The sequence below is a fragment of the Vicugna pacos genome, chromosome 5, assembly GCF_048564905.1.
Source record: "Vicugna pacos chromosome 5, VicPac4, whole genome shotgun sequence".
Classification (NCBI taxonomy): Eukaryota; Metazoa; Chordata; class Mammalia; order Artiodactyla; family Camelidae; genus Vicugna; species Vicugna pacos.
This window is the reverse complement of record NC_132991.1, coordinates 46,696,099-46,716,237: the sequence shown is the minus strand read 5'-3', so window position 1 is coordinate 46,716,237 and position 20,139 is coordinate 46,696,099. Positions and strand designations below refer to the sequence as shown.

Here is a 20,139-nt window from a genome sequence, read left to right as displayed (position 1 = left end):
TTTTGACCATCAATTTAATGCAGTATTTTAAGTCTGTGTTTTCATTCCCGTTCGATAGCCCTTTGCACTTACTGCTTTGTTTTCTTCTACACCTGTCTGACATCAAGTCCTAGCTTGGAATCTCCCTGAAAGACACAGATTGTATTTGTGTTTATATTCCCAGGTATTAGCCAGGTAGGTGCTCAAGAAACTGTATTGAATAAATGATAGAAGAAGCAAATGGGTGGTCAGTCAAGCAAATGAAATTGTGTTTACAGCCTCTCATTCTTGCACTGACACTCTATCATGATGTCATCGGTCTAAACAAATGCCTACGGCTTCAGCTGTACCATCTGAATCTCTTACACACCATGTTTGTTAACACGATCACTATAGGCTTTCAGCCTGAGGACAGGCATAGTTCTAGGACAGCCAGGTCTGTGAGCACTTCTTACACACCTGAGACACCTACTCCCACTGTGACTGGCATGCACGGCTAAAAACTTCCCCTGCTGTAGAGACCCTCCCAGTGGCCTTTGCCTCCAGAAAACCTTCCCCACCACTGGCTGCTCAAACCCTTTCTGATTTTCCTTATCCCACATACTGGGCCTGAAGACCTCCCGGGATGTCTGCTTCTCTTGTTACTTTATGGATATTAATCTTCTGTCGTCAACAAGACTGTCCCTCCTTAAGAAGGCAGTCGGGGTCCTGCTACTTGTGTGTCCTGTGGGATCTTGGACAAACTACATAACGCTTCTGAGTCTCAGAGTAAGAAATGTGGACAGTGACGTCCTCCCCATTCCTCCATGGGGGAAGTGCCAATGACACTCTGAAGTGCTCCTAAATTAATACCCTCCAGAGCAAAGATTATGTCCCTAACTGCTTTATGTCTCCATCAAGCTCGGGGGAGGCTGAGTAGTTATTATAAGCCCACAAATATTTGTTGAATTGAATTTTTTTCTCCATTACATTTTTAATTGAGATATAATTCATCTACCATAAAATTCACCATTTGAAAGTATACAATTCAGTGGCTTTAGTGCACTCACAGAGCTATGCAGCCATCACCATTCCATAATTCCAGAATATTTTCATCACCCCCATCTCCACTACATTTGACTTTTAATGAATCAGAGTACACTTTGACTACCTCTCAATAAACAGAATTGTTCTATTTTATAATCACTAATAGTATTTACTATATGTCAGGCACTATTCTGGGCACTTTATAAAGAATAAACCCTATGTGGGAGGTTTCATATAGGCATCAGCATCATTCCATGTTACTGATCAAGAAACTGAGACATGGAGGGGACAGGAATCTTGCCCAAGAACACACGGCTAGAAACGGCAGAGCTGAGATTTGAACCCAAGACACCTGAGTCCACACTCCTCACAACTCCTGCTACCTCTAGACCAGAGCATTAAGATTTAACAGCCAACCAACCACAAAGAAGCAAACACATAACCCTGAAGCATTAAGAGCCCATTTTCTTCCTCCTTTATTTATCAGTCACCCTTGGCTGTGGGTTTTTTTTTTTTTCCTAAGCATGAATGAAGAACCCACCACTGGCCCTGGGCTGGGCTCTGTAAGTGACACAAAAATCAAGAAGACCTAGTCCTTGTCCTCCAGGAGTGAACAGTATGAAACAACAACACAGGGAGAAGGTGATATAGAAACTCGGACATTCAGACACGGGAGAGTGTGGCTGCTGGTGGTGGCAGAAAGCTGGGACATTGTTCCAAAAGGAATCATAAATAATGAAATAGTTCTGGGAAGTCCAGAGGGATTGTTTCCTTTCCTTAGGATGAAATTCAGATTTCTCAACATAGGTGACTTTGGTTATGAACTGGGTAGATGGTCTTTTACTTTAAGCGCTTTCTATTATTTCATTCTAGGTAGTTAAGAACACATTGATCTCTGTTTACCTTAATAATACCACTTCCCATAATTAAATTAGCTATACACTGTCATTTTGAGGGCTGTTTTTAGACAACAGCACACACTTTATTTGATAGAAACGATGTCTCTGAAAAATAGTGTGTAGATATGATTTGAGGAATTCGTTTTTTTTTTAATGTACAGTATATACTAGTAAACTTGCTATGGGAAAAATTCTGTAAAGAATCCTTTAGCAAGGCAAGAAGTCCTTTGAAATCGTACACACAATTACTTGTTAATTTTCCCTCTGAGCTCTGACTACCGTAAACATCAGGCATTCATTTCAAGAGACACTTGAATTTTGGCTGCTTTGTAATCTACACTTTGTAGCTCTTTGCAAAAGAAGTTGCACAGCCTAAGTTCGAAGTCCTGGACTCAACTAACATCTCCACTAGACTTTGATCCTAATGAAACCCTGGAGAACTTTAAGTGACTGTTACCTCAGATTCGTTGCCCACATATGAGGTCGTAAGGCATTTTTATAAGCAAAGCTCCCATTACTGAGAAACCCTGGGTTTATTTAGGGCTCTGAAGAACATTCCAGTCTGGTCTCGTGTATTTGTTTATAAAACATTTTAAATACCATATATTTTTTCCTACTAATCATTTAATTTAGGAGAAATTTCTTTCAGGAAATAATGCACCATCAATAATAATTTTACTGTATTGTGATAGGAAATTTTTGGTTGGTGAGCTATTTTGGGAAAGGGTGATTAAACCGCACAACATACTACACTGTAATTTGAGAAAAAATGGGCAAACCTAGAGAAATGCTATTTAAAATAAACTAGGCAGCAGCTCCCTCTTGTGCTGAAAAATAAGTACTGCAGCCACTGAATTAGAGTGTGAGCACCATAAAACTTGCTTGAACAAAGAGGTTTCCCCAAATGTTTTAAGCGCAAGAAAAACATAATGCTTAGTAACTCTTTATTTTAACTAGCACACCCACCACAATGAATGTTTAATTAATCCTTCAAACATTTATTAAGCACTTACTGAGTACGGGGACCTAGCCACTAGGGTGATCACACAGTTGCTGCCCCCAAGGTGCTCACAGAGTTCGGCCCACCTAGATGTCACCTTTCTCATAATGTTTCTGCGGCTGTGACCTCTGCCTGCTCTCAACTTCTCCCTTTCTCCCCAGCCCCCACCTGAGACTGTCATCTCCTGCCACTCCCCTCCTGTCCTCTCTTTATCACAGTCAGTCATTTTCTTGTCTTCTCGCCCTGCTGGATTGTAACCTCTCTGAAGGCAGAGTCCAGATCTGACCCACTCTTAGTTTTCCCACAGCCCCTCAGTCCGCGTCTGCCCAGTCTGTATTCAAAGGCACACCTGTTCAATTTAACCCAACTAAATTAGAAAGCAACAGAGCTAATTAAAAACAGGTTCTGATGGAGAATGTCTTTCAGCTGCTTTGTACACGTAACTTTCAGAAATGGAGCAGCTGGCCATGGTTTTGTTGCTGCCAAAATGCATGTTCAGATTTTCGCATAAATTTCTGTACTAATGATAAGAACACAAGTGTGTACAGCATGGACGGACTTGGAGGGCATTATGCTAAGTGTAATAAGTCAGGCAGAGAAAGACAAATACTGTAAGATACCACTTACATGTGGGAATCTAAAAAAATACAACAAACTAGTGAATGTAACAGAAAGAGACAGACTCACAGACTTAGAGAAGGAATTAGTGGCTACCAGAGGGGAGATGGAAGAGGGAGGGGCAAGATGGAGGTGGAAGATTAACAGGCACAAACTAGCAGGTATAAAATAAGCTACAAGGATGTATTGTACAACATGGGGAATATAGCCAATAATTTATAGTCACTATAAATGGAGAATAACCTTTAAAAATTTGTGAATCACCATATTGTATACCTGTAACATATAATATTGTATATCAACTATACTGCAATTTAAAAAATATGACATTATAAAATAAATACATAAATAAAAAACGGTTAAAAAAAAAAAAGGACACCAGTGGAAGGTAAGATTTATTCTACCCTAGAATCCATGGTGTCAGAAAGAGTTTGCTCCATCACCTTCCTGCCTGTCGTGAAAGGATACAGGAGTGCATCCTGGGGTTCCTGTGGGCACCACGTCAGGTACCTGAATGTGAGTGCTTGCCTTGGCCTAGCCACCTAGGGTGGCCAAGGTTTTAACTCAGTGGTTCTCAGACTTTGGGATTTCATGTAAGAGTAAAATACCTTAAAGAAAAAAATTTCAGGGACTGACATGAGGTTGCCAATATCTTTTTTTAATCAAAAAAATTTTTTGGCAATATCTGATTTTGCTAACTATGAATAGTTTTTAAATCATCATTTATTATGACCCTCCTTTTATGAAAAAAAAATTTTTAACACCAAAAGTAGGACAGTCATAATCTCAGAATAGAGAAGTTTTTTCTATTGAATATATTTAATTCCAGTTCTGGACCACATACTTGGATCAAAAAATTGGAGAAAGAATGTGGAGGATGGAGATGCGGCCACACACCTCACCCCCATCCTCTGCCCACCTTTCTCCTCTCGGCTTCAGAGCTTCTTCTCATTTGATAATTTCCCCAGTCAGATTTGCCTTGCCATATGTGAGAATGAGCAAGAAATATCCCTGGGGAACAAGGACTAAAGTGGAAACCAGCTGACTCCAAAACCCAAATGAGGGGATTGTCAAATGAAAAGGAATTCTGAATTCAATAGATGAGAAAGGTGGGCAGAAGATGAGGGTCAGGTGTGTATCCCTGTGTCCACCCTTCACTCTCTTCCTCCAATTTCTTAGTCCAAGTGGTGCTCTGGAGAGCATGGGATGGCCTTGTATGGATCACGGGGAAGAAGGGGAAAGAGAGGAGAAAGAATTGACCCCACTTGCTGGGACGGCATTTCTCTTCTCTCCTGACCACAAGGTAAACAGCACAGAGTAAGAGCTTGCAGCTGTCTTGTGTTTTGCCTTCTTGAAAGGCTTTCAAATAGTCTATTCTACTGGATCATCACAAAACCAAGCCATATGATGTCCGGAAGGGCCTGAGGGTGGAACCCTCTCACTCCCAATCCAGGACTCAGATTAGAAAGAGAAAAGACTCTCTGTTGCTCCTCTCACAACTGTGTGTGTGTGTGTGTCTGTGTACAGGGGCTTAATCCAGATTCAAAGTCTGTGAAAAGACTCTCTGTTGCTCCTCTCACAACAGACTGTGTGTGTGTGTGTGTGTGTGTGTGTGTGTGTGTGTGTGTGTGTGTGTGTGTGTGTGTGTGTGTGTGTGTGTACAGGGGCTTAACCCAGATTCACTGTCTGTGGGCAGCAGTGGGAAAGAAACCTATTGAGAAGTACTGGAGACCTCAAATAGCTTGCATCCCTCATGTCACTCCTTCAATTGCCTTAAATACCTCACACAGGGAGCCCCTCAGTGAGGGGCCAAAGGGGTCAATAGCCCCCCGAGGCGAGGCCCCAGCCAAGAGGCCAGCCTTCCCAGGACTCTTCTGCAAAAATGACAGCCTTGGTGCTCACATTGGTCTCAGCTCTGCAGAGTCCGGGGAGAGCCCTGCCACCAACAAGCAGGTGTCCTCTGAGTCAGCCAGGAACTAAGGTGGAGCCCTGGCCTTGGCCATGGAAGCCCCTCCCCAGCCCCCAGCCCTCCCTCCCTCAGCACAGACATGTGAGGCCTGGTGTGCACATGGCTGTGGTTCATCTCCCTCCTTCTCTTACGATCTTTTCTCCCACCAATGGGAGAGAGAAAGCTCTCAAATCAGCTTTGAGCTAAAAAGAGAGCAAATGAAGAAAAAGACCTGCTAATCTTCAACTCTGAACCTTCTGGATAAGTAGCATGCTGAGAATATCAGGATTGAGGGAGACACTCAAAACTTTACACCAGTTACCAGTAACCGTCCCCCTACCTTTAGGGCACTGAAAGTGCAACTCGTCACCTCACCCTGAGCTTTCCAAGCTCCTCTTCATCTTCCTCCCAGAGGGCTCATTCCATCCTTAATCTCTTAAACCTCCATGCCCTGAAAGGGTCCAAGGTTGTCTCCAAGATCAGCAGGTCTTCGTCATCTTTCCCTCCGGTTTCCCGGGAACTTCTATTACCTTCTGCCATTCCCCTCACCCTCACTTGGTCTCTCTTTCCGCTTCTCCCAAGGCCAGCCCCAAAAGAACCCCAGTGACTACTGGGGGGAAAGAACCAATGCAACAGTTTATTTCTAAGAGGCAAGACCCTTTCATGGCATTGGCTGTGACAGAGTTTTACCTTTATGACTTAACTTCTTGTGATTCGAGGCTCTAAAGTTACTAGACAAGATACAGTATATCCAGTTAAATTTGAATTTCAGATAAACAACTGACTTTTCAGTATAAGTACATTCCATGCAATATTTCAGACCCCGTGTTACAATGTGATTTCTTTTGTGTCATGATTCCTACTCATCTAGTGTGAAATTCATAGGATTTATGCTACATTAAGTCATTCAAGATGGAGTCACAGTGGCCAACATGACCTTCCATGTTAGTTGATTTGAAACATCCGGTATAGGACTGTAGTGTCTTAGTGCTATAAATAAATTGTGTTAATTTACATAAAGAAATTATTTGGTAATGTCCACAGAAAAACTTCACTGGAACAGAAGGAGCAACTATAGAAACAAGACCCCCTGAGACGCAGCCCTTACTTCCTTCTGGCAGAATCCTGAAAATGAGACCACTGAGTCCAGTGACTTGAAAGTTCTTCGCTGGAGGCCCTGGCTCTGCGCTGCTGAGAGCTGCTCCGGGGGTGATGCCTGAGGCCCTGTTGGAGCAGAGGTTGACTTCCCACTCACACTTGTCAGAAGACCTGTTACTGGACCAGAGACCACTGCCCTGGTGAAATGCCTCCTCCCCAAACTTCTCCTAGGAGTAGATCACTACCCACCCTCATTTTCTCCCTATTTTGACTAACCTGTGTTGTGTGTTCATTGTATGCAATGAACCCAGTAATTCATGATGGAATATTGGCTACGTTTCCTTTATTTCCAACCCCATGGTTCTCACCAGGCCTCCACTGGGCACTGTGACTTAACCTTTCTTTGCTAAATCTGGCAACCCCGTCTTAAACAGATGTAACAATAGCAGTGACATACCACTCACTGAACACCTAGAATGTGTCCTTTAACAAGGGAGACATGTGCCACTTTGTCAGGGACAGTGCCACCAGGCTGGCCGTCCTGTGGAATTACCCACAGCACCCTGTTCATGCACTCAGGTATCTGCACTGTCATGCACTTTGGATACTTACAAAGCATGTTTCCTTTTTAATTCCCATGACAACCCTACACAAGGAGTTTCTATGACCTTCATTTTGCAGACAAGGCAATTGATTTTCAGGAAGACAAAATAACTAGCTTCACATTATACAGGAAGCAAGGAGGTAGCAGTGTCAGGGTTCCGGCCCTGTCTGCTCCACTCAAGGCCATTCTCGGGCCAGACGCTGCCGCTCTTAGGAGGAAGGACGCGGAGCCAGGGCGAACAGAAGTCCCAGCTTCCACAGGGCTCACTTCCTTGACCAGTCACGGCCCCTCCGGGACATGGAATCAAAACTGTGCTCACCTTCATTGCACATAATTCTCCAAGCAAGGGGCTCCCTCCTCCCCAGTTTAACTGAAGTAGATGAAAGGTTCTCCACTAACTTTGCAGAGAGAAGCCACCTGGGGTTTGGGGAGACTGTTTATACATTAAAAGGACACACTTCTCTTGGTGACACCAGAGTCACTGAGAGAAACTGAGAATAGGGTGTTAGAGGCAACAATGAGATAGGATAACACAGCTGTCTTTCCTTCATTTGGCACAGCTCAGGTGAGCAGGCCCAGGACAGACAGACATGAGGCTGGGTTTCCCCTTTGGTCATTATGTTCATACTTACAGTATATTTCCATCCTTTATTCACATAGTGCCCCAAGCATATGTGCTCACTATGTGGAGGCAAAATGCTAGACATTCCACAAACTTGCCAGTGAGCTAGAGAGAGGAGGCCCTGCCCTCACGGGGCTTAGGGTCTAGTGGGGAATCCAGGTGAGTTGCCTGGGAGGGGTCAGGCTGGTTTACTCCCCTGGCCCTGCCTGCCCTCTCTCCTTGGAAGGGTTTGGGTCCTGTCCTCCCTGGTACCCAGGTTCTAGCCCAGAGAGCTCCTGCCCCCCCCCCCCACCGTTGGCTGAGCAGCAAGAGGCCTTGAGCTCCTCTGGGTCAGGGACACACCTGAGCCCCCAGGGTAAACGCTAATCAATATGTCTCCATTGATAAAGCCGAGCGCTAGCCTCTGCCTGTCCCTTGGCTGCACAACTCAATGCTCCAGCATCCCCAAGAGTGAGGCACAGTCTTTGGTCCAATTTGAATAGAGGGGACACTGGGACTTGGAACAGAAAGGTGGCCAACCAGGTCGCACAGGCAGACCTTGCTCCAGGCCAGGGTGCCAGAACGTGAACCTGGCAGCCTGGTTCCTGCTGAACCAGGATCCCAAGTGCAAGGGTCCGGGAGGGGTGAGAGAGCAGAGAGAGCAAATCCTGATGAACACTTACCATGTGCAGGCATCACCCTAGGCACTCGGCATATGTGACGTCATTTAACCACCACCTGGGCCCTGTGAGCCAGGGTTTTACAGATGACAACAGAAGCACAGGGAGATTGAGGAACCTGTCCACAGTGACATGGAGAGCTGAGTGGTAGATACTGCAGTGCTTCTATGTCCATGCTTCCCCAACTTGAACATGCATGTGAATTACCTGAGGATTTTGCTAGCCTGCAGGTCTACACTCAGTAGGTCTGGGGTTGGCCCCAAACCTTCCATTGCTCACCAGCTCCCACGTGATGCCAAAGCGGCTGACCCATGGGGCACATTTTGAGTAGAAAGGCTTTCTGCTACCCTGCTTCTTGGTAGTTCAGCTGCCTTTTTACTCTCAATGAAGCTTTTCTAAATGGCTCAGTCTGTCAGTAATAACTTTAGCTAATTTCTGTTGAGTGCTTACTCTGTATCAGGCCCTGTATTAAGAGCTTCCTGCGGATTAGCTAATTGTTTAAATGAAGTAGGATACAATTAGTGTCCCATTTTACACTTGAGGAAACTGAGGTGTGCAGAATTTAAAGAACTTGCTCAAGGTCACAAAGCCAGCAAGTGGCAGTGCTGGTCCCATTTGTTCTTGCAGCGTGCCTAGGAAGCAGGGAAGGGGAGCTTTGCTGGCCCTTTCTATATGTGGAGAATACAAAGGTGAAGAGATTGTTCAATGTTTTAAAGCAAGGCCTGGGATCCATCTGGTTCTTATAACACAAAATCCAGTGCATTTTCCCTCTCCCCCACCCGAACCATGAGCAAACAATTCCAGTAAGAGATTCTTCCTTCAGACAGATCTGAGGGAGTCCTTAACCAATCCATCATCATCCCCCAGGGACTTGAACGAACTTTCCTAGCTCAGCTGTCTCCCATTTCAAAGTCCATTATGCTGGTTAGAATCCCTGGAGGTCTGCAGCATCTCAGGGAAGTAATCAGAAGCCTCCAGGACTCCTGGAAAGGCCCTCCCGTTGCAGACCAGAGGGCATCTTTCCAGGGTTACTTATCTCTAGGTTTAATCAGCGGTGCCAGGTGTGTCAGGCCCAAGACCTGATGTGAACTTTCAGTGACTTGGTGCAAAACTCACAGGTCGTGGTTGTTTTCCCTCTGGGCCCATCATGCCTCAGCCCTGCTCCCCTCTCCTTTCAGTATTGTGCCCCTCCCATCTTTATTACGCCCTCTCCTCTTTTCCAACTTGCTTTCCATGAAAGGATCCTTTGCATTCTAAACTGATGACTGATAATGTTTTAACAATTTATCAGTTTTGCCAGGTGCTGGGAGTGGGAATGGAGGATTTAGAGATTCAAAAGATTTCTGCCCTAGGGGAGGTTACAGCTTAGTAGGGTAACAGATACAGGAAGAATTTCAGTAGAAAGAAGTAACTTCTCAGATGTAGGCACCTCAAAGGCACCATGGGAGCCCAGAGACCTTACCAGAGGAGATGCTATCACAGGTGAATTCTGAAGATGGGGCAGCCAGTGGGAAGGCATTCCAAGCACCGGGAAGAGCATGAGCTAAAGCACAGAGGCATGAAATAGCTCAGACATGCGGGAGCAGTTCTATACTCAGGGGCATAATACGTAAAGCAACGAGTGGCCAAGGACAAGACTGGAGAATAAAGTAGAAGGAATGTCAAGAAAGTTCCCAAATGCCACATCAAGGAGCTTGGACTTGCTTCTCCAGATAGTGGTTCTCAAATCACACCTCGGGGTCCATTTTGGAAGCCAAACATGGACAGCCGTCTGAGCTCCCACCCTGCAGGCCCCTGCTCTTCCACCCAGGCAGCTCTGCTTGGTTGGCTTTCCGTATTTGGTGTTCTGCAGAATCTTGTGTGATATAAGAGTTCTACGGTCAAAAGACAAGGGCCGCCACTGCTGTACCTGACGGGCCACCATCTCAGAGGAACTCAAGGCTTCGGGGATTAGGGAGAGGCTGCATTTGGGGTTTTCTCTGGTTGACGTATGGCCCAGAAGTACTCTCTCTCTCTCCAGGCCAGAAAGTGGCCATTTCATTTCCTAATTCGAGCTGCTTCCTTCTTCCCACGCAGCTGAGCCACCTCACCCCTCCCCAAACCGGCCCCTCCGAGGAAGTCCAGCCCACAGGGACTTAGGACTCCAGTGACCCTTGATACGAAGCTCTACAGGTTTGACGGGCCCCTCGGTGCTGCCAGCACTGACCTTGCTGATGAAATCTATCCATTTTAAAGCGTTGCTGGACCTCCCCAGGCTCACCAAGACTTACCTCCTGGATTAGCAGCCCGCTTAAGTCAGACTCATCTTCCCCTCCTGCCAGAGGACCTGGCCCTTCCAGGGCACCACGCCTGCCTCCCGGGTCTGCCTGTCACTTGGTCAGGTCATGAATATTCCGGTTCTTCTCTACTCTCCAGAAGCCAAGTCCCTCAGCCCGTAAACATGGCTGCTTCTCTGCAGAAGCCCTCACTGCAGGCCGCCCGCCCACCCGGCTGGTGCCGCCCCCGCCCCAGGAGGGCCGCCTCAGTAATTCAGCCTCCAGCACTGCCTACCAAAGAGTGCTCAAGCCCCGCCTCCCGCCAGAGACCCACTGAGCCACTTAAAGCCATTAGAGAGCAACAAATATTTTGCATATGCATAGTGTCAGTAAAAATGTTTGAGGATACAACACCCCCTCATAAATGGATCATGATTTACTTACAGATTATAATTACATATGCCTGTAATAATCCATTATCATACACAAAATATAAATGAAAGCAAATCAGAGAGAAATAGTACCTTTTAAATGTTTTATATATTAATGGTACCAAAATTTTTGCTCTCACTTAAAAATGCAATGAACATATTTTCTAAGAGGACTGTAATTGAATACGCTTCATTTAAAAAAAATAATAGACTATTTTGAGGGGCAGTTTTAGGTTTACAGAAAAATTAAGCAGAAAGTACAAAGAGTTCCAATATATCCGCTCAAAACCTTCCCTTCCCCAGTGCCCCCGATTAGTAAGAGCTCGTATGAGTGTGGTACTTTTGTTATAAAATGATGGGCCAATATTGATACCTTATTATTAACTAAAGTCCATAGTTCACATGGACTCTTTGTACATTCTACGGACTTTGATAAATGTCTAAGGACATGAATCCACCATTACAGTATCATACACAGCAATTTTATGGCCCTAGAGTCTCCCTGCGCTCCACCTAGTCATCCCTCCTCCATCCCCCCACCCTGGGAAGCCATAAATCTTTTTACTGCTCTATTTATTTTCTTTTTACAACTTTGGTTTAACTCTTTGTGTCAAATTGGATTCGAAGGTTCAATTCTAGGTTCACTGCTTGCTTTTGAACCACCTGTCTGGTATAGCAGGTGAAAAGGCCTCAGGACAGTTAGTGGCTCTGGACAAGAAAGGCAGGCACTGGGCACTCTTTTAGGGAATTAGTAATTTTTTCACTCTCATTCACCTGTTCTGTGAAGGGCTTTATTGAAATTCAGCTGGTAAATTTTTCTGTTCCCTTTGATCAATAATTTATTCTTGCAAGCTTATTAGAATCTGATGCATTTTATAATTTTCACAAAGGGCGTAGATGCCCTCCTCCTTCTAAAATACTTTGACTGGAAGATTTTTAAACAGATCCAAAACTCTTCTCCAAGTTTCTAAAGTAAATAGATAGAAGGGTTTTTAGAGATAAAAAACTTGGTTAAAAAAAAACGCAGGATGACTAAAATACTTCTAAACACCTATTTTCAAAAATACTCTTTCTAGAGTACAAATTTCTTTCAAAGACCGTTTCTTTCACACCATTAAAATGTCACTTCACGTTAAAGGGCTAGATTAAAAGAACTTATTGTTTCTAAACAATTGAATAGGCAGCACACTGCTAACAGCCATTTATCATCATAGAAAAGAGCAAATTTAGAACACTTACCTTTTTGAAAAAGGAAAGTATATGCGTTTGAAGTTTTAACAAGTTTCAAGTTTAGTAACATCTTTAAATACTTTAACATAGATAATAAATTTTTGGAAATTACAGCTTTTCAGAGTCAATCCCATCTCATAGATTCTGTTTACTAATTTTCGTACTGCTTTTTTTTTGATATGTTTTATATTTTTATATGTATTTAACTTTTGTGATTTTAAAAACTCTACTGCAGAAGGTTGAGTTCATCACTCTCCTGGGTCTCTGACATATGGGGTCCCTGACATATTCTCATTCTTCAAAATACTCTCGGTATATTTTAGCAAGTGCCCTCCTCACCTTTCAGAGGATTGCCTTCCAGATCAGTCATATTTTAACAGCATCTTCAATAAAGCATTTTTTAAAAATATCGATCTGCTTCAACAAGTAAATTCAGCCTTCCCTGCCCTCTTTGAGCATCCTCCACTTCCACAGGTGTAAAGCATAGAACAACTGTTCCAGCCCACCCGGGCTTCCCTGGGGATGGCCTGTGAGTGCTGAGACTGGGAAGAAAAAGCCCCACCCTGGAGTCCTGGAGCTCACCCCATTTCCCAGTTATGGTATTAGGGTTCGGTTCCACTTCTCCCTGGTCCTCCAGCGGCACTACCTTATTTCACTGAAGTTAGGTGCCTAGATCCTATGGGAGAAAAATGTTTGGAAAACCTTTTGCCTTTGGAAGCCCTTGAAGTCTCAGCAGGCACCTGCCCTGGTACCTGACCAACGAAGCAAGGTTTAATGATTCATCAGAGCCGTCAGAACAAATGCCTTTCTTTTTTTCTCATTGAAGTATAGTTGATTTACAATGTTGTGTTAGTTCCTAGCGTACAGTATAGTGATTCAGTCACACATGTATATGAATATACGTACTCTTTTTCATCAAAGGTTATTACAGGATATTGAGTATAGTTCCTTGTGCTATACCACAGGACTTTGTTATTTATCTATTTTATATACAGTATTACATGTCTGTTAATCCCAAACTCCTAATTTATCCCTCCTCTCCTCCCCTTTGGTAACCATAAGTTTGTTTTCTATGTCTGTGAGTCTGTTTCTGTTTTGTAAATAAGTTCATTTGTCTCATTTTTTAGATTCTATATATAAGTGATGTCATATGATTTGATATTTGTCTTTCTCTGTCTGACTTATTTCACTTAGTATGATAATCTCTAGGTCTATCTATGTTGCTGCCAGTGGCATTATTTCATGCTTTTTAATGGCTGAGTAGTATGCCTTTGTATAGATATATATACCACATCTTCTTTATCCAGTCATCTGTTGGTGGCCATTTAGGTTGCTCCCGTGTCTTGGCTATTGTAAATAGTGCTGATGTGTACATTGGGGTGCATGTATCTTTTCAAATTGGAGGGGAAAAAAATATCTTTCATGTCATTAAGTCCATTCCCCACATAAGTAAACCTTACAGCCCAAGTGAGCTTCCTGAGACACTTACTCAGGAGGGACCTGCCCGCCAGCTATGAGTTTAAATCCTTGTACCCTCCTCATTGGTCCCAATGGAAGTTTCTGTAGGGGGACCAGAAACCAGCAGTTGGATCAAACTCCTTTGGAATTGTGCTCCCGCCACCACCCCTCCCTGACCCCTAGGCTGGGAACTCAGGATTAGCTGCCTTTCAGTTCCTCTTTTATGTGATGAGACCACGGTGTCAGGTCCCTGGGAAACATCCTGTTAGTGGACAGCTGTGCCTGCCTGTGCTGGCTATTTTCCATTTGCCCCTCCGGCCCTGGGGGGCTGACCTGTGTGGGTTTCCTTGTCCTCTGGCTCAGACTGGGCTCACATGCTAGTGACATTGGCAAGAGACGAGTAAATTCAGGGTATTTTTTCCTCCAGTCTCACCCTGGAGTCACCATGGCTTGGCGCCATTCTTCTTTTGAAGGTCACAGCTCTTACCAGCAGCCTTCTCCTGGAGCTGAAACCACCCTCTGCCACTCTGTCCCCTCTAGGTTCCCTGCTTTCCTGCCCTGGAGCATGGCGCCGGCCCCGTTCCTTTTCCTAAGCACCTTTGTAAACAATTCCTTTATTAAGCTTTCCAAAGTTATCTCATATGAGAAGATTTCTGATTCCTCAAGGGAACTGCCCGCTATACTGTCCAAACAGCAGCTTTGGTGTAAATGCCACTTTTTGGTTCTTGATGTGATGCTGAGTCAAATAGGAAAATGAGTGTGAGTAATCATGATGATGATGACGACAGTAATAATAATTAACTTCTCTTGAGTGCTTACTAAGATTCAGACACCATGTGTATTCTTTTACAAGCATTAACTCATTTGAACCCCACAACACTTTCATGAGGAGAGTGGTCAGTAGCCTCTAAGATGACTCCAATGACCCCTGCCTACTGATAATTCAAATCCTGGTATTACACCTTCACCCTAAGTATAGGCTGGATTTAGTGACTTGCTTCTACTGACCAGAATATGGCAGAGCAATGGGATGTCACCTTCAAGATTAGGTCAAGAAAAGACTGTGGCTTCCATCTTGGGTGCTGCCTGTTGCTCACTCACTGAGGGAAAACCATTGCTATGGTGTGGGCTGTCCTGTAGAGACGCTCATGTGGCAATGAACTGTTATCTTTAGCCAATAGCCAGTAAGTGAACTCGAAATTGAATCCTCCTCCAATCAAGCCTTAACATGACTGCAGCCCTGGCTGGCACTTTGCCTGCAACCTTGTGAGAGACCCAACGCCCAAAACACCCAGCTAAGCTTTACCCAGATTCCTAACCCATAGAAATGATGAGATAATAAATATGTGTTGTTTTAAGTCATTAAGTTTTGAAGTAATTTGTTACACAGCCACTGATAACTAATACAAAGAGTTGCCATTATTACCTTCACTTTAGAGACACAGAAACTAAGGCTGAGCCGCTTGCCCCAAGTCTTGCAGTTAGGAAATAAAAGAGCCGAGACAAATTGATGGAGAGGCCATGCCCTTAAATATTACTCTTATGGTCTCCTGATGAAAGTCTATGAAGGGAATTGAATTGTTCATAAGGATTAGCTATTTCCATTTCTTGTGTACTGTCATTGGAAGTATAAATTGATACTCACATTTTGGAGAGCAATTTGGCAGTAATTATCAAAAGATGCAAACACTTCCACTCTGCAATTCCACTTCTAGGATACTAACTTACTAGGATGTACATAGGTGCATGAGTATTTAAGAGCACAAATATGTATTGTGTATTCTTTAAAGGGAAATAACTGGAAGTAACATAAATGTCCACTAATAGGGGATTTGGTTGAATTATGATACATCATATAGTGAAAGACTATGTAGTTATTAAAAAGAATGAGGCAGATTTATATTTAGGGAAATGGGAAGATAAACCTAGACGTCTTTAGTAAGTGGTAGTCTAGGATGGACCCAAGATTTCTACCCCTGGGTGTACACATACTTTTTTTCTAAGTTGTTCAGTTAGGCATTGATGTAGACACTGCTATAAAGGGATTTTGTAGATGTAATTAAAGCCCCAAATGAGTTGAGTTTAAGATAGATTATGCTCGATGGCCCTAATGTAATCAGCTGAGCTTTTAAAAAGGGCTGAGCCTTTCCTGACAAGAGACACTGGAAGTGTGAGAGGGATTCAGTGTGAGACGATTTCTCCATTGGTGGCTTTGAAGATGGAGGAGGCTACATAGCGAGGAATGTAGGTGGCCTCTAGGAGCTGAGAGCAGCCCCTTGGTGACAGCCAGCACCGAAATGGGTACCCCTGTCCTACTATCAAAAGGAACTTAATTATGCTCATAATGACCTGAATGAGCTTAGAAGTGGATTTTCCACAAAACCTGCAGAGAAGTACTCAGCCTGGCTGAAACCTTGATTTCAGCCTGTGATGCCTTAAACAGGGCACCCAAACATGCCATGTCCAGACCTCTGACCTACAGAACCATGAACTAATAAATGGATGTTGTTTTAAGCTGCTAAATTTATGGTAGTTTGTTACATAGCAACAGGAAACCAATGCAACAGATTATTTAGTAGGAAAAAAAAGGCAAATTAAAGAAGAAAATGCATAGTATGGTCCCATTTATTTGACTTTCATAAATATTTGTTGATTTTAAAAAAAGGACAAACATATTTAGGGAAAAACATGGAGAAGACTATATATCCTACTTTTACAGTGGCTATCACTGGAGAATGGGATTGCAGGAGTCTTTAGCCTTCTCTACCTATGCTTATGGAATACCAGGATTGTTTAGAATGAGAATATATATTTTAATAAGGAAAGAAGATGATAAAGATTGCCAACATTTAATAAATTTGATAGCCCAGACTAAGATTTAAATGCATCATATTTTACATTTACTACTGTCTAAAGGGTTTTTTTTGAATCAGGTGTGGTACTAATAAAGAAAATATTCGGCTCTCAAGAACTTAGTCTTTTGGCCCTGAATCAAGGCCAGCAGCTTGCTGGAGCTGTTGGTTTCAAGCAGGAGCCTAAAGAAAAGTCTTTTTATGGTCTGTTGGCCATTTCAGAACTTTGGAAATGTAATGGTCAATTCATTAGAAAGAAACATTTGAGTCATTGGTTATAGATGGGGGCTAATACTTATTTGGAGGTGATTAATATTGGGGTTCCAAAATTCAGAGATCCCTGACTTAACTTGTTCATTAGAATTATAATACAGTTGGATCCAATTACTACCCCCAAAAAATTGCTGTAGGTGTTCCACAAAAACAATAGGATGATTCTTTCTGAGTTGTTTATCGAATTATAAAAGTGCATCTGTGTAATGGAAAAAAAAAAAAAAAGAACTTAGTCTTTTCAGTTCTGGAGACGGGTAAACCCATTATATATGGGTGCAAAGCAACCAACCAGACTCTTTTCTCCGCACATACACCCTGATTCTCAGTGGCTTTCTCTGACCTAGCTTGTTCCACATAGCATTCCATGTTCTCCCTGCATTAAGTCAGAAGGGAGAACCCAAATTGCTTGTTACTATAGAGCCTTTAACCTGATCTACCTGAACCCCAACAGTTCTCTTCAAAGATAAATATATTTTCTTCTTTTGTTATTTGGCACCAAGGAAGCTGGTTGCTAGTCAATTCAGGCCATTCACATCGGTAGACGCTCAGAGGTGGAGCAAATACAAGAAATAAGGTCAAGAGATGGTATGCATAGTAGTCAGACTACGGGTATTAATATTAAAATAATCTGGATTCTGATGTTTACAAGCTGAGTGATCTTGGGCAGGTCATCTAGGCTCTTCAAGTCACAGTTTTCTCGTCTCTAAAATGGGAACAAATATCTATTTCACCAATTTGCATATGAGATACTATATGTAAAAGGACCTAGCCTAGTGCTTGGCACACAAGTATCCAGTGGTAATGAGTATCAAGAATGTACTAGGTGCTGGGAATACTGTGGTGAATCATTTCCCTTCACATGGGGCGCAGTGAGGAGATAGGCATTTAAGTAATTGCAATAAGGAAGTAATTGGTATTAGAGGGGAAGTTCTAAGGCACCTTAGGGCTAGTTTAGAGGTTAGGGTGAGTCCCAAAATGGTAACTATGAAATGGAAAACACGTATATGTAATTAATAATGTTGTGCTCTGATAAATTTGTCTTAATTTTGCCAATCTCAGTGTCCTTCTCCCTCCCTTCCTTCTCCTTTCCCAAGATCATTATATTTCTAGTCTAGCTTCGACTTCAAGCAGCATTCAGGAAGCCATTTTTTCTTAATTCACTCAAATCAAAGTGTCCATGACTGCAAAAGTTTAGTATAATACCTTTGCCTGCTACTAACTTCATTCAGTATCTTCATTTTAAGGTATAATTTGACCTCGCCTAAGGGAAGAGGGTATCTGTTGGAGAATTTTAGGTTTTGATCTTTTTTAAGTTAAAAAATTTAACTTTTTCAACTTGAAATCACATCAAACTTACAATTAAATGGTGAAAATAGTAAAAAATATTTCCATATGCCCTTCACTGGGCTTCCCCAAATGTTAACATCTCACATAACCATAGTCCACTTACTGAAACTAGAAAATTACCACTGATAAAATACTATTCAGGGTTTGAGCTCATTGAGAGAAGTGTTGTCTGAGGAGGGTGAGCCAGGGCACTCTGGACAACAGATCACTGGCTTTATGGGTGATTTAAAACAGTGGACAAATCAGAACACCATTTATTTTTGGCTTCCACTGATGAGATGATGGGAGGGGACATGTATTTTATCTTCCTAATTTTCTTTTCTGTGTGCTAATATAAAATTTACATCAATTCTTAAAAGATGTAAACTCAAGGGAGTTCTTATCCCAACCAATATTTAATCAATTCCTTAAAAGTTATCAAGACCTCTAGAGGGCTTTGGGGAATTAAAGATAAACAAAAATTCCTGTTCTACTTGTATGCCACTACTCTGCTCACTGTTAGAGGGGTTATCACATTTAATCCTTACAACACTCTTAAGAGGTAAGAGCTACTGTTATCCCTATTTGACTAAAGCAAAAATTGAGGCTTAGAAAGCTGATACAAGGCAGCTCTTGGACTTAACTTTCATGACACACTGCGATAAGTGCTACTGATTTTTTCCAAGTCTGGAATAATATACTGATATATGAAACCACTTGCCTTCATTTTATATAAAACATAACGTATGCATATCACTATAGAAATGGTTGAAAAAGAAGGCTTCCAATGATGAAATTATGATTTATAATGAATCTTTAAAAGACAGGTACATTTAGGGACAAAAGTTTGTCATTGGGAAGTTTACCCATGTTACTAAATCTCTTTCCCAGAATTATTTTATCTGTTAAGACCACATCAAGGTACAAGTGTGCTCGTGGGAACTGGAATAGGAGCAGACAGTCTGAAGTCAAGGGGGAACCACTTCCTCTGTCTAGGACATCAATTCCGAAGTGCACATATTCCACCTTTTCTGCTTTTATTCAAGGGGATACACAGCCTTGGTATTTTAACAATATAATTAAATAGTTATTATATTGATCATAACTTGTTCTTTTCAAAGGCACACATTCTAACATCCGTGTCGTCTTAGCAAGTGTTAACTTTTCTTCAGAGCCGGGAGGTGGCAGCTTTCAGAGCTGGTCAGTAACAGCGATGGCACTGGAGTAGAGCCTCAGCTTTCTCCAAATGTTTGCTGTTGATGCTGCCGTGTTTGAGGACGTGGGTGGCTGATGATAAATCCATTCCTGCTAGTAGCAAAACTACTTAAAGAATCCCAGCCGATTGGTGGGGGGAACCGGCATCTTTCCGCAAGAAAAGCAGCTCTGCTGTGCCCACCCAGTGATCCAGTGGGCAGGGAGACAGACGTGTGTGGACCTTGGGCCTCTGTGGGTGCCACTCCATTTTAAAATTCATTTTTAAGATGAACATCAGTTAAAGGTGTCTCAAAGCTGTACCTTCTCTTCTGAGAAGAGAGGAGAAGGTGATAGGAAAAGGCTTTCCCTCTGGGCTGGGGCCCCAGCATCGGGAAGCTGGAGACCTTGCAGTCTTAGGGGAAAAGGGCCCTCGGTTGGACACCCCTTCCAGCTACCGTTCCTCGGCAAACATACGGGAGGGGGACGGAGCGACAACAGCCCCAGTATCCTTACCGTCCCACTCCTGCCACGCTCTTCGGGGGCCCAGAGGCCGTGGGGCACAGAGCCCCAGCACCCGGCAGCGCGGGCGCGGCGCACAGAGGGAAGGGCTAAGGGCCGGCGGCGGCCTCGCGGCGCGTCCACATGTGGCGGGGCCGCGGGGTGGGGG

At 43.3% G+C, this 20,139-nt stretch overlaps 1 long non-coding RNA gene and 1 other non-coding gene across 2 annotated transcripts; one reads left to right on the top strand and one right to left on the bottom strand.

Moving 5' to 3' along the window:
- Positions 1–16,807: 16,807 nt before the first annotated feature.
- On the top strand, positions 16,808–16,944 carry LOC140696689 (small nucleolar RNA SNORA2/SNORA34 family). Its single transcript, XR_012073210.1, has one exon. It is a non-coding gene; the product is annotated as a small nucleolar RNA SNORA2/SNORA34 family (small nucleolar RNA).
- Positions 16,945–19,298: 2,354 nt separating this feature from the next.
- Positions 19,299–20,117, bottom strand: LOC140696614 (uncharacterized). Its single transcript, XR_012073117.1, has 2 exons — positions 19,986–20,117; positions 19,299–19,801 (listed from the first exon to the last, which is right to left on the bottom strand). It is a non-coding gene; the product is annotated as an uncharacterized lncRNA (long non-coding RNA).
- Between the last annotated feature and the right edge of the window lie 22 nt (positions 20,118–20,139).